The sequence below is a fragment of the Petaurus breviceps genome, unplaced genomic scaffold, assembly GCF_028583685.1.
Source record: "Petaurus breviceps papuanus isolate PSGF00001 unplaced genomic scaffold, PetGlider_PUasm1.0 90925, whole genome shotgun sequence".
NCBI lineage: Eukaryota > Metazoa > Chordata > Mammalia > Diprotodontia > Petauridae > Petaurus > Petaurus breviceps.
This window is the reverse complement of record NW_027187380.1, coordinates 20,122,786-20,133,854: the sequence shown is the minus strand read 5'-3', so window position 1 is coordinate 20,133,854 and position 11,069 is coordinate 20,122,786. Positions and strand designations below refer to the sequence as shown.

Below are 11,069 nucleotides of genomic sequence, written 5' to 3'. Positions count from 1 at the left end.
AAATACCTTGAATAATAGTGGCAAGAAGATACATCCTTGCTCTCTTCATCTGACTTTTTTCCTGGACTTATCAATCTTTCCTCGGGAGGCTTTTTATCCTAAAAGATCACATCAGTCCTGGAATTCATACTTCATATGTACCCACTGAAAGAGCTCATATATCCTAGAAGTCACAACACATCAATAGCCTCTGTTATCAGTTTACAACCCCCACTTTGATTGGAGGGATCTCTCCTGAAAGTCTCCACTTAAGGAGAGAGTGCCTACCAGTTATCCTTTCATATTTCATCCTGTTACAGACCTCTGGATTTTGCTATCCATCATGCTCTTTAGCTATATATCCTCTTCCTTCCCTACCTTGTACTACCTGCTTTTCTATTTATTTTGGTGTGTTGTTATCCCCCATTAGATTGTAAATTCTTTGAAGAAAGGGATTATATTTAGTTTTTCTTTGTATCGAAAACATTTATTACAGTACCTTGAACATGGAAACTGGTTAATAATGAATTATTCATCTCCTCATTTGTTGTGAAATCAGCTCAAGTTAATAAATATTCACTGAGAGGGAAAAAAAAGAAAAGGAACAAACAAGCAAAAACCATAATAAAACAAAACCGGGAAAACCCAGTTGTGGATGCTGAGAGAGAAAAAAAAACAAAGTTAAAGAAAACATAATCCTCCAAATAATGTTTTTCCAATTCCAGACCCAAATGGTATACAAATCAGAGAATTAATAATAAAAAAATAATCTTACATGAAGTTAATGGTCAAGAGATATGGGTAGAGTAGTCTACTCTGAGGCAATTCTACCATCATTAGCATCATAAATTGGTATCATACATTTGATATCAACAGTAGCATTAGTCATTAAAGCCTAGACTTCCTTTTTGTTTTTACATATTCATGAAAAGCCAAAGCAAAATGCCTTGTCAGGAGGTAACTTTTTAATACTCTTGGACCACCACTTGTTGGAAAAGACAACATTTGCATGATGTTTTTACCCTAAGTCAGAAGGAAACAAAATTTATTTTCTAAAATTGCCTCTGAATCTAAATTTAGCCAAGTGGAAATTGAAAATATCTGCCTGTTACATTCTTTCCACATCTGTGTGACCCATGATTGGAAATTTTCATTTTTTAAATAAGCAAAAAGATTTTATTTTATCATGAACAAGTTGTGATAAAAGTCAGGTATTTTTAAATTCCTACCTAATATATTCTTCAGTTTACCAGTGTCTTCCTAAATTTCCTTTGTGACCTTAGCATCTTTCCTATTCCTGCCTTAAATCATCTTCCCTTCTTGGAAAATTCTGCAATTCTTCATGACAGTTCTCAAGACCTATCCCTGCCATGAAACCAATTATGATAGCTGCTGGCATCATCAAAAAAGTCATTAAAAGATCTCACTTACCATAGTACCTGGCACATAGCAAAAACCTAATAAATGCTATTTACTGACTGATCTTTGTATCTGACATAAATTCATGGTGTGATCTTAGACAAGTCACTGAAATTTAATGGTTCTTTGTTTCCTTATCTATAATTAAAGGTGCTGTACTAGATGGCCTTTAAGATCCCTTCTTTTTGTTTAGTCTTGTCTGACTCTTTTTGACATTGTGGACCATAGCACACCCATAACTGCCCATGGGGTTTTCTTGGCAAAGATACTAGATAAATTTGCTACTTCCTCCCCTAGTAGATTAAGACAAACATAAGTTAAGTGATTTGACCAGAGTCACAGTTAGTAAGTGTCTAAAGCCAGATTTGAACTTAGGTTTTCCTGACTCCAGGCCCAGCACTCTATTCATTGAGTTATATAACTTCTTCAAGGGTCATTTATATTTATAACCTAATGATCCTACAATCTTGAGTTAATTGTTTTATCTCTCTACAATTCATTTTTCTCACATGTAAAATTAGCAATTTAGATAATTTCTAAGTTTTTTTCCCAACACTGACATTAAATAATTTTATAATTTGTATAAACTACAGCCAATATTTCCCTCTACAAAAAATATTTACTAACAAATCTATATTAGTTCATTGCTGTCTCATTCAGAAAAATATTTATTTAGCAACTATTATATGGTCTGTATGGAGTAAGTGCTTTGCGGATATAAAAATCCATAAAGCATAATCTATACTCCATAGGAGCTTTGAGCATATAATGTTGGCTCCAGATCATTTCCATCATATAAAATTATAGACAATATTGTGAAAGCAGTTTCCTATCTCAGAAAAGGACCCTAGGCTGTATGAACAATTCCACAACCTATCTTTATCACTGTACCCTGACATACCCAAAGTATGAATAGCTAGTAAATTCTTGTGTTATACTGGCTAATTCTGTCTTAGTTTCAGTTTCATATATTCCAGCTTTGCATGATACAGTCTTCTTACAGTTGAATTTCTGAGATTCAAATTCATGAGTAATGTTAACAGTAGTCTATTTATTACCAGAAAGGTTACATTAGACTATACAACCCATTATTGCCCCTAGAAACATAAATCAAAGAGTTAAATTAATATAAAGTCAGTAGCATCCACTTTGCATACAAAAGCTAATAAACATTTAGTAAATACCTGTCAGTATACTTAAGTCAAGCACTGATTTGTAGGTTCTGTATGTATATATAGATATATGAATAGGTGAATGTATGTGAATTTGTTGGTATTATCCAATCATTTCAGTCATATCTGATTCTTTGGGACCCCACTTACGGGTTTTCTTGGCAAAGATATTGGAGTATTTTGCCATTTCCTTCTGCAGCTCATTTTACAGATAAGGAAACGACTTGATGATGGTCATATAGCTTGTCTTAGAAGCCGGATTTAAACTCAGGTCTTCGTGAATACATTCCCAAAGTTCTATCTGCTTCACTACTCAGCCGCCCAAAAGAGGAACCTGAGGACAATGATTATTAGAGAAAAATTTAGATCAAATGGGAAGGGAAGAAGAATGGCTTCAAAAGACAGAGAAGGGAGCCAGGATGGTGGAGTAGAAATAGAAACAGAAACAAAAGACAGATGATACCCATATCAAAAAGTTTGGGCTAGAAGTAAAGGAAAGTCTTTATTCTCACTCTATAGCAGCCTAACAGAAACTAATCACCAAAAAAAGGGAAAACTTCCTACAAAGGCATCGCTTCCTAATAATTATTGTTCGGTCATTTTCATTCATGCCTGACTTTTCATGTTATTTGGGGGTTTCTTGGCAAAGATACTGAAGCGTTTTCCCATTTCCTTCTTCAGCTATTTTACAAATGAGGAAGTGAGGCAAATAAGGTTGACTTGTCCAGTATCACACAGCTACTCAATGTCAGAGTACAGATTTGAACTCAGGAAGATGAGTCTTCCTGACCCCAAGTCAGACCTTCCAACCAAGGTGCCACCTAACTGCCTCTTTTTTTCTTCCCTTTTAAAACAAATCAAATGCTTTATTAACTTATAGTTTACATCATTCATTTCTGCAAGATTTTGAGTTACAAATTTTCTCCCCTTTTTTCCCCACCCACCACCCCAAAATAGCGATCCCACTGGATATCCCCTCCTCCAATACGCTCTCTCCCATATCTTCTCCCATATACCCTCCGACTTTCCAGTAGGGCACAGTGGATCTTTATGCCCCACTGCTGTATGTCCTATTTACTAGGAGGACCCAAGCTCAAATCCAGCCTCAGACACCCAACACAAAAAACAGCCTTGTGACCCTCTTGGCAAGCCACTCAACCTCAACTGCCTTCCAAACCACCCCCCCCCCCAAAAAAAGACTGACTATATTTCCCTCCCTCCTATCCCATCCCCCACTTGTTCTATTCTCTACTTTGATGCTGTCCCTTTTCAAAAGTGGGTGCTTCCAACTTCCCTCCCCCACAGCCTACCCTCCCCATCATCACCCCTCTAATCCCGCTCCCCCCTACTCTCCTCTAGTGTGACATACCCTATTTAGGGTGTATGTCATTCCCTCCCTAAACCAAATTCAATCAGAATAAAGTGGACCCATTCATTTTTGCCTTCCTGTTCTGCTCCTCCATTGTAACTATTTTCCCTTGCCTCTTCTATATGAGATAATTTACCCCATTCTGTCTCTCCCCATCTCCTGTCATTATATTCTTCTCTCACCTCTTAATTTCACCTTTTAAGTACATCCCTTCCTATTAAATTGGTCCTGTGCCCTCTATTTATGTATACCTGTACACATATATGCACACATTCACATGTGTATTCATATGCCATATACTTTCTTATATGGATTTATATGTGTGTTTGTGTGTATATATATATATACATACATACATATACACACACACACACACATACATAGACACACATTTCTATTCCCTTCAACTATTCTCATACTGAGAAAAGTTTCGTAACTTACAATTATCGTTTTTCCATGTAGGGATATAAATAGTTCAACTTTAATAAGTTCCTTATGATTTCTTTTCCCTGCTTCCCTTCTCATGCTTCTTGTATCTGAATGTCAAATTTTCTATTCAACTCTGTTTTGTTCATCAAGAATGCTAGAAAGGCTTCTATTCCACTTAATGAACATATTTTCATCTGAAACATGATACTTAGTTTTGCTGGGTAGGGGATTCTTGGTTTTAATCCCAGCTCCTTTGACCTCCAGAATATCATATTCCAAGCCCTTCAATCCCTCAGTGTAGAAGATGCAAGATCCTGTGTTATCCTGATTGTGTTTCCACAATGTTCAAATTGTTTCCTCCTGGCTGCTTTAATATTTTCTCCTTGATCTGGGAATTCTGGAACCTGCCTATAATATTCCTAGGAGTTTTCGTTCTTGGATCTTTTTCAGGAGGTGATTGGTGGATTCATTTAAACTCTAGTTTGCCCTCTGGTTCTAAAACATCAAGGCAATTTTCCTTGAGAATTTCTTGAAGAATGAATTCTAGGTTCTTTTTTGATCATGGCTTTCAGGTAGTCCAGTAATTTTTAAATTATCTCTCCTGGATCTATTTTCTAGGTAAGTGGTTTTTCCAATGAAATATTTCACATTCCCTTCTATTTGTTAATTTATTTGGATCTGTTTAATAGTATGTTTAATTCTCATAAAGTCACTAGCTTCCATTTCCTCCAATGTAATTCTGAATGAATGATTCTCTTCAGTGAGCTTTTGAGATTCCTTTTCCTTCTGGCAATTTTGGATTTTTAAGGCATTCTTCTACTCATTGCCTTTTTGAGCCTCTATTGCCATTTGAATTAGTCTATTTTTTAAGATGTTATTTTCTTCAGTCAGGTTGTTGACTCTTATTTCATAATTTTATTACATCCTTCTCATTCCTCTTCCCAATTTTTCCACTTCTCTTATTTGCTTTTCAAAATCCTTCTTAAGGTACTCTATGGCCTGTAACCAGCTCGTATATTCCTTTGAAGCTTTTGGTGCAGTAATTCTGACTTTGTTGTCTTCCTCCTGTCCCATGCTTTGGAGCATTTTGTCCCCAAAATAGGAGTGTAAATATTGGCTGCTCTGTTTGTTTTGCTTCCTTTGCCTGCTCATGTTGCCACGCAATTACTTGACTTTGGGCTTTTTGCCACAGTAGGACTCTGCCACCAGACAGGGGAGCTTCTTCCCAAATGTTGGGATTTTCTCAGCTGCCACAGGTATTAGTTGAGTGCCCTCTCTGAAGCCTCCACACACTCTGGCAAGCTGGTCGCACACCCCAGGACCTCCACCCTAGACTACAATCCAGATCCAAGCAGGTTAAAGGAAGAGCGATTACCCCTCAGACTGGTTTCTTGGTCGCCCTACAATTGGAGGCCATGAGCTGAAGCTGCCACGTGGTGGTGGCTGCATGGCTGTGGCACCTAAGTGGCTTCTTGCCTCAGGGGCAAAGGCCGACCACACTTCCGACCTCTGCATCCCAAAGACCACACTGTACTGACCCCTTACTGTGTCCTTAGCATCTACGTGTTGATAACTCTGGAAACTGCAACAGCTGCTGGTGATATGAAGTCCCTCTCACCAGCAGCTGCTCATGCTCAGCCTTAGGCTAAAACCTTGGAGTTGCAGGGGGCTGGGCTCAACTCCCAGAGTACTGTTCTGGCCACTTCCTGCTGGCCTGCCCCAGCTGTTGTCAGTGGGAGGTTAGCTTCTTTGTGTCATTTTGTGGGTTCTGAAGCTCCAAAGTTTCTTCAGCCACCTTTTACATAAACCAGAGGAGGTGAGAGCCAGAGCCCTGCAGAAGTCCTCTGCCATCTTGACTTCACCCCACTAGCTGCCTCTTTTCTAAGAATAGCTGTCATTAGTTTGGTACTTGAAGATTTACAAAGCACTTTATATGTATTAATTCATTTGATCTTGTAAAGAGCTTATCTTGAATATTTTTTTCTTTTATATTTTAAATTAATCTTTATGTTTTGGAAGTTTATTTATGGTTTTAATTTTTCCTGCTCATTCAAGCAGTATTTTTCCACTTTACTTTTAGAAATATTGGAAATAAATTTACTATTAAAATTTTAATTTCAATTTTATTTTTTTCTATTTTAACATCATTTAATTTTTTCCTTTGATGCTTTGAGTTAAGATTTAAATTTAGCTCATTGGTTTTGCAATTAACTGGATGGTTTGTCATCATCCTCATTTTTATTATTTATATTTGTTAATTGTTGGATTTTATAATGTGACCACATTTTCCCCCTTTCAAAATGCACTTTTAGGCCATTTTGTTTTATTTTCACATGCTAAAATTTTCAGCTTGATTTTTTTCACCCTTTTCCTGCATTTCATTTCCTTTTGTTAAGCTGTTGTTTGGTTTGGTATATGGGGTTTTAATCTTTCTGTGTAATTGCATACATTGTACCCAGTCAGCTACAATACCAGTTCACTTTTGCATGTACAAAACTATTATGTAATGACTTTGACATTGTTATTTAGTTACCAGGGTTCATGCTCATTAAATATTAATGCTGTCATTGCTTCCAATTTACATATCTTCTCCATTATTTCTTGCTATAGTTCAATTGCTTCAGGCATGACTTTGTAGTATCTTTGTGGTACGAACCTGAATGTCTAGTTCAGTTCCATACTGTGAGTGATTGGATATTGTCATTGTAGATCAATTTTATAAAAGCATGAATATTGTATATGGAATTTGTCATTAACTGTCATTGAAATCCACAGGGATCTACTGAGTATGGTACTGAAGGTATTATAAAGTATAGGGATACCTCCTTTAATTGTGGTTCACTTTGTTGTTTTTTGCAAATATTATACTTTTTACAATTTGAAAGTTTTTGGCAATCCAGAGTTGAGCAATTCCATTGGTGCCATTTTTCTAAGATCATGTACTCACATTGTGTCTCTGTGTCACACTAGTTTATAACTAGTGTCTCTATATCACATTTTGGTAATTCTTGCAAAATTTTAAACTTTTTAAAAATTATTATATCTGCTATGGTAATGTGTAATCAGTGATCTTTCATGTTTCTCTTATAAATTGTTTTGGCAAGCCACAAACCTTAACCATTTAAGAGAGTCAACTTTATTCATGAATGTTTGTCATGTTCTGTCTTCTCCATGAACTAACCAATCTCCATCTCTTTCCTTTTCCTTGGGCCTCCCAATTCCCACATACACATGCAACAGTATTAAAGAAAATTATATAAATTCATTTGACAAAGCATTGTCAGAGTTTGATAGGATTAACTCCAATTCTGAAAGAAATTATATTGTGAGTAAAATGCTATCAAACATCATCACATGCTAGAGAAATTTTTTGTGCAAGAAAGAGTTAATCGATGCAGCAAATGTCATTGCTGTGCTATTTTCAGAAATTTAAGCAGCCACTCTAATCTTCAGCAATCACCACCCTGGTCAGTCAGCAGTCATCAACATTGAAGCTAGCTCCTCCATCAGCTAAAAGATTAGAACTTGCTGAAGGCTCAGATGATAATTAGCATTTTTAGCAATAACATTTTCTAATCAAGATATGTATATTGTTTTTAGTCATGATATGATTATACACTTAATAGACTATGTTAGAGTATAAACATAACTTTTATGGAAAATTAAAAAAAAATCATGTGACTCACTTTATTGAGGTATTCCTTTTCTTGCAGTAATCTGGCACTGAAGCCACATTATCTCTGAAGTATTGCCTATATTGATAGACACAAACAAAAAACTGGGAACCTGAAGACTTTTTTATAATGGAATGGTGACAGTAGGATCTAGTAATTTGATTTGTGAATTATCAGACTCTGGCAAAATAAACATAGTGCATAACCCTTGAGAATGTTTGGAATCCTCCAGCTAAGAGTGAGGTGTTCTATTTTTAAAAAAAGTTAATATTTATGAGTAACGAGGAAAACACTGCATAGTAGCTGAGGTTTTACCTTAAATATTGTACTTCAGACCACACCTCCACTGGGAACTCCAGCAAGTTTCATGCCAGCAGATGCACAAACCTCATTTGTGAATGAGGCTGATATTTATTATATTCTCTATGTCAGAAATGAAGGCTTTCACTGCATCAGAATGGAGGGCTGGTTAGCCAGAGAGAGGAATGTCACCCGTGGGAAGGGTCAAAATTATGCTTCCTGTAGAGGAAAGAAACAGTTCAATAGCGTATCTGGTGAAAGTACAATTCTAAGCCTCAAAGACTGTTTCTTCAAAAAAGCCACTAGAATTAACAGTGTAGGTACCTTTCTTTCAGTCTGCATTAGCTTCATAACTATGGTAACCATTTATGCATGAGTCAAGGAAGCTCTTATAAAAAGCCCATGGTTGTATTTGTTTTTGTTTTTTTTGTAGGAAAACTTTATTGTACAGAAAACCCAGCAAAGATTTCCACCTCTACAAATTTTCCCTTGGTTTAAAATAAAGCACTGCATTTAAAAAAGCAATTTAGACATATATCTTCCCTAGAAAAATCTTGCTAAAACACAATTTCATTGATTATACAAAGTACTACACTTAGTGTAATTTAAACCACATTTAAACATTCCAACAGGAATCAAATCACATGGGCAGAACCAAGCATTCTGCTCCTATTACATCTATTTACAAACACATGCAAACACACACAACCTTAAGTGCTCTTCAGGCATTACAGTGCAACACTAATGCCTTCTACTTAAAATGCTTATTGAACTAAATTCAGCATAGATTAAGCTCTTTGGAGTAAAGACATAGTAAGCACGACGTACTTCATGAGGTCCATAAACTCGTAACATGGATTCGGGATCCTGCTTTTTGTATTTGGTCACAAAAGAATATCCCTGCTGGTTCTTTTACTTATTCGGAGTCAGAGACCTGTCCAGTTGAGAAGACAAGAAGTCCTAAGTTGGAGTATATGATCCAGTCAGTCCACACTTGGAAAACTATCTAACAGGAAGGCAACCAAACCGGTTAGTTCACTACTGCTGGGGGGGCCTTCTGGTAGGAGAGAGGCAAAGAATGTGTTGAAGACAAGCCATGCAGTGCTCATAATTGAAGGACTGCCTTGTTGACCTTCCAATAAATCCTGCTGGGGAGGAACTAATCCAGGTTCTCCATCTCCATCAGCATTTTTCTCCTGTAAATTATTGTTTGGTTCTTGATTAATGGCTCCTCGAGGAGGTATATTATTTGGGATATGTGGAGCTGGTCTTTGTCTAAATGGAAACCACCCAACATGATGCAGGTACACGACAAGTGTGGCCCCCATGACCATGAGGAATCTGCTCAGAGAGGAGTAGAAATAAAGGATGCTAAGGAAGACAGAGAATGTAGTTGCCAAATATATCCAATCCAACCAGTCACGATTCATCTCATCATCCTCTTCTACAGGAGGACCACCTTGTGCATTCATCCGCAAATTCTGATTGGCTCCTGGATTAATGACCACTTGAGCAGCAGCATTCTGATTGGCAGGCTGGTTTTCATCAGGAAACTGATTGTGAATAGGTGCTGGAGTTGCTGTGGAGACTACAGGTATTTCTTGTGCACTTGGTGATGATGTGAAGGCCCCTGAAGCAGCAGTAATGGTAATAGAGTTCTATTCTTCCTGTGTTTTTTTTTTTCTAAGCTCAGTTCATCAACACCATATATAGTGACAGAATTGTAATTATAAATGTTATAACTGAGGCAAACTAATAAGGTGTCCATTCCTATTTGAGTAGATGTGCAGGTGGGGAGAGAATACTGCTTTGTGGAAGGAAAATGGCAACTCCAGAAAATGAGAGCAGTTAAGGACTGCTCCTTGAGAGGGAGGTGAGAAAGAGTGATTATTGTGAGGCGCTCACCTATGTGCAAGGCTCTTATAGCCCTCTTGTTGTTCCCCATTATTACTAGTTATTCTTGCTAACCAGGTGTTAAGTTCTAGAGCTTCTATTTAGGCAGCATTGAAAGTTGTGTCAGCACCATTTAAATTTAACACCCAGAAAGAGAAATTCCTATTTGCTCTACCTTCATTACTTCTCTATATAAAATCTCCCCTCTTACATGCTGGTTCAGGGTATGAAATAATTGAAGTATAAATTGTATTGCTATCCCATAAGGAATAAAGATAGAAAAAAATATAGAACATTTTAGAACAAATGTTACCCTACCTCTTTCACCTGTGTGTGTCCTGGGAACATTTCTGCTTTTGTAGCATATTAACTCCCATGGATGAGAATATCACCATAGTTAATTTATCTGCTGGTTCAGTCACTGTATCTGCAAAGACAAGAGAAATTTTGAGCACTGAAGGGCTGCTGAGAATAGCACTCAGCTATCTATAATAAATAATCTATATAATAAATAATTTATAATAATAAATGACCATGTCTTTTCTGTCAGCTCTTTACAAATACAACCATGGGGCACCAGATCAGGAAACTGTTGATCCTTTGGCTGTTTGTGCCCCTAGCCTGGGTGGGAGCAGAGGCAGCGGCACCGCCCTCTAGTCTGTCTGGTCTGGTCAGGCCACTGCGGGTGGAGCCGAGCTTTGGGAACCTACCGTGTTTCCCCGATAATAAGACCTACCCAGAAAATAAGCCCTCCCCTTACTGTGTAAGATTCCTCTAAAATAAGCCCTCCCCCGAAAATAAGCCCTATTTAGATTGCTACTGTGGTGAGGGTCC

General features: G+C 37.2%; 1 long non-coding RNA gene and 1 pseudogene across 1 annotated transcript; both read right to left on the bottom strand.

Annotated features, from left to right (window-relative positions):
• Nucleotides 1-575: 575 nt before the first annotated feature.
• Nucleotides 576-10,862, bottom strand: LOC138152583 (uncharacterized). Its single transcript, XR_011166136.1, has 3 exons — nucleotides 10,769-10,862; nucleotides 10,554-10,662; nucleotides 576-2,904 (listed from the first exon to the last, which is right to left on the bottom strand). It is a non-coding gene; the product is annotated as an uncharacterized lncRNA (long non-coding RNA).
• On the bottom strand, nucleotides 8,434-10,416 carry LOC138152728 (homocysteine-responsive endoplasmic reticulum-resident ubiquitin-like domain member 1 protein pseudogene; annotated as a pseudogene).
• Nucleotides 10,863-11,069: the final 207 nt, after the last annotated feature.